Below are 4,026 nucleotides of genomic sequence, written 5' to 3'. Positions count from 1 at the left end.
AACATAGGTACCAGGGAACATAAGTACCAGGGAACATAGGTACCAGGGAACATAAGTACCAGGGAACATAGATACCAGGGAACATAGGTACCAGGGAACATAAGTACCAGGGAACATAGGTACCAGGGAACATAAGTACCAGGGAACAAAAGTACCAGGGAAAATAGGTACCAGAGAACATAGGTACCAGGGAACATAAGTACCAGGGAACATAAGTACCACAGAACATAGGTACCAGGGAACATAAGTACCAGGGAACATAGGTACCAGGGAACATACGTACCAGGAAACATAAGTACCAGGGAACATAATTATCAGGGAACATAATTATCAGGGAACATATGTACCAGGGAACATAGGTACCAGGGAACAAAAGTACCAGGGAACATAAGTAACAGGGAACATATGTACCAGGGAACATAGGTACCAGGGAACATAAGTACCAGGGAACATAATTATCATGGAACATATGTACCAGGGAACATAAGTACCAGGAACAAAAGTACCACAGAACAAAGATACCAGGGAACATACGTAGCAGGGAACATAAGTACCAGGGAACATAAGTACCACAGAACATAGGTACCAGGGAACATAGGTATAGGGAAACATGGGTACTGGTAAGCAGGTACTGGGTACTGGTAAATATACGTATCAGGGAACATAGGTCCCAGGTAACGTAGGTACCAGGAAACAGAGGTACTGGAGAACTGGGAACAAATGTTCTAAGTTTAGCAAAAGATATATATTTTTGTATTTACTTTTTTATATTTATGTGTGAGTTTTATGGCCCTCAGCTGCAGTAGCAATTTGTTTGGATCATACAGAAAACAGATTTTCAGCCCCATGTTTTTATGTTTTTTAATTTGTTTATACTTTAAATATGTAGTTTTAGTTTTACCCTACACAAATTTGACAAACAACCTGTCCTAACTGATCTCCCTGGTTGTGATATATCTGTCCTGCTCAGTAAAGATTATTTCTGGTTATGGAGAAAGACTACGAGACTCCGGGCATTCCTGAGACTAGAGCTAAACTGGTCCTGTGGTTTACATGACACAGACCAAACCAGTGGTTTCACAGGCTTTCTAATCCTAAAATAATCTTTCTTTCCTTTTATATGCCTCATTGTTGCCTTTCAAAGCCACGTGCACAGCACCGTGTTGAAAGACAGGTTTTAACTTTCTGTGAGTTGACCTAACATAACTTTGTACCGAGTCAGTTTTAATTGTACAAGAATGAAAAAAAAGAAAGACTGTTTTTGCATGGAAATACAAAGGGTGGAGCAGCTCGGACTTGTCCTGGCAGAGGTTTGGTTTCTCTGCCTGCTGAGGTGATACACGAGTCATAAAAGCACTTCTTGGAACTTTAAGACTATTTATGGCATGTTTTTGTTTTTAAATACATTCTCAGAACAAAAACATCGGAGCAAAAGTGTGAGAGATATTCTCTTTGCTCCAGTTTGCAGTTTGTTGTTGAACAGGTTAGTGCTGCTACATGCAGTTCTCATATATAAACATATAGTATATGTCCTGTATATATAAACATCTGAATGGTGCACTACTGCTACTAGTGGTGAGAAAGTGTATTGCACCTTATTCAAAATCAATGCTGTCCCACGGCCCTCTGCGGCCCAAAGTTAAAAACTGTTGTTCTTTTGAGGCCCTCAAGGTGGCCCATAGGTTAAGAATCTCTGCCGTAGACAAGTCATTGTAAGATTTTGGACATGCGCAGTAAGTCCCCAATGCAAAAGAATAAAGTGGCCTGGAGCGCAGTTTGTCACCGCCCCACAGCTGACCTCTGCTATTCATTTCTATGGGGTTCACCCTGTCGATGACTCGACGTCATGTTAATGCGGCAGCCGGCAGGGCTTCAGGAAGCAGGTTTTGGAGGACAACAAACAGGAATGAAGGAGAAAACAACACATATTTATTATTTTTTTGCTGGACTCGGTGTCGGCACCTGCCTGCTGAAAAACTGCTCTCCTGGAGGGCAAACCCATAAAATGTTGCACAATCCTGTTTTTCCTGGTGGTCTCACGTGTGAGACTTTTATTAGGCCCACAAACTTTACAACTGCAACAAGAAAAAGTTTTAAAAAATCACTTTGCTAGGCACTCAGGAGGTTTTACAAATATGGAGCCACAGGTGTGGCCAAGGCATTCCATCCATAATTATTCAAATGTTGTGTGTACGTTGTGATATTAAAAAGTGACTTTGTTGTTATTAAATGCACATGTTTAAAGGTTTAGACTAGGGGTGCCCAAACTTTTTTCCCTGAGAGAGCCAAAATGAAAATCTGCCCAAGGGCTGTGGGCCAAATGCAATCATAAATAGAGGAAATGCAAATACTCTTATGTAAAGTCTTTTTACATTTTATGATTAAGCTATGAGCTAAAGCAGTGGCCCACGTTTTATTTGTTTGTGTTTTTAGGCCGTACACTTGCTTGTGATATTTCATAAGTGGATAAAATATTTGTATTTGTAGTCATAAAGTTTTCAAATCTACATGTGTGCTTAAATCCATTCTAAATGTCTGCGTATTTACTGCCCCTTATTTAGTTATTGGGCAGTTGCATGTAATTATTGTACATGGAAATACAGTTTCTACAGAGGATGAGGCAATAAAAAAACTAGTAACCAGGGTAATTACTGGCAGGCCAAATCAAATGGCTTGGAGGGCCAGTTATGGCCCGCGGGTCCCACTTTGGGCACCTCTGGTTAAGACCAATGGTTTTCAAATTTTAGCTTCTGGCCAAAAAATAAAAGACTTGCAGAAACCTGTGACCCTAGATATTAATGGTGCAAACTTTGCTAATAACTCTGTTGAACATGGGAATAATATTGACACTAGATAATGCTTATTGCTTAAAGATTTTGCTGAAAGTAGCTTAAGTCAAACTAAACCCAGGGTGTCTGCAGGTTTTAGCAAGTCAAATTTAAGACTTTTTAAGACCTTTTTAATACCAACTTGAATGAAAATTAAGACCAAAAATATAAGCGATGTGTCGCTCAATAAAACACGTTGAATATAAAGATATTCAGCTCTCTGGTTAAATTAGCTGTATTTTACAAGTGCAGTTATTTGGTTGGAAACAACCAAAATACATCTACTAAATACATTCATGGCATGAAACTTAATTGTGTTTTAAACTGCAGTTTTGCCTTTATACTAAAATAAATCATCCAGCCGTCAATAAACATGCACTTTAACCTGAAGCATCACTATCCAACAAATGTCTGAAGGAAGAGAGGTTTTAACAACTTTCTGCAGTTTATTTTTGTGTAATATCAGTGTTTTGAATTGAGATACTCTGATAAATTAAAAAAATTATGGCACATAAAGTTCCTTTATAAAGAATATATTACCAACAAGTTCTTTTTTATTTTTAAATTAATTAATTTATTTATTTTTTGTGTTTGACAGATTTCTTCCCTAAAAATCAGCATTTCATTCAAAGGGAATATTTACAGGATTATAGCTCATGTAATCATACTGAGTGATGATTGGAGATCCTTCTAGAAGGTAACTTTAATCGCTTCTGCCCGACAAAATTTCAGGGGATTCTGGTGTTATCAGTCCATGAAATGGATGTTATTAGGCGTTATCAGTCCCATACAATGGCTTCAGAGGGTCCCTACTGTGCCTTCTAGGCTTCAGACTGTCCCGACTGTGCCCCCTAGTGGGTTAATATATCAATGACAATGAATGTGTGTATAAACAAAAGATAGTGTAATAAATTATTTATGCCCATGTCGGTCTCGAAACCTGGACTACCACTCTCTGTTCTAACACTCTACCCATTACCCTATTGGAAGACCACAATATACAACCTTTGCAGGGCGGTGTCTTTGGCGCTAACCATGTCATTTGCTCTAAAGTTAACCTTTGTGGCTTTATGTCTCATGTTAACCAGATAGTGGTTTTATGCCTCATATTAACCAGATAGTGTCTTTATGTCTCATATTAACCAGAAAGTGGTTTTATGCCTCATATTAACCAGATAGTTGTTGTTTTATGTCTCAT

Source organism: Austrofundulus limnaeus, unplaced genomic scaffold, assembly GCF_001266775.1.
Source record: "Austrofundulus limnaeus strain Quisiro unplaced genomic scaffold, Austrofundulus_limnaeus-1.0 Scaffold1189, whole genome shotgun sequence".
Lineage (NCBI taxonomy): Eukaryota > Metazoa > Chordata > Actinopteri > Cyprinodontiformes > Rivulidae > Austrofundulus > Austrofundulus limnaeus.
Note: the sequence above shows the minus strand (reverse complement) of the source record.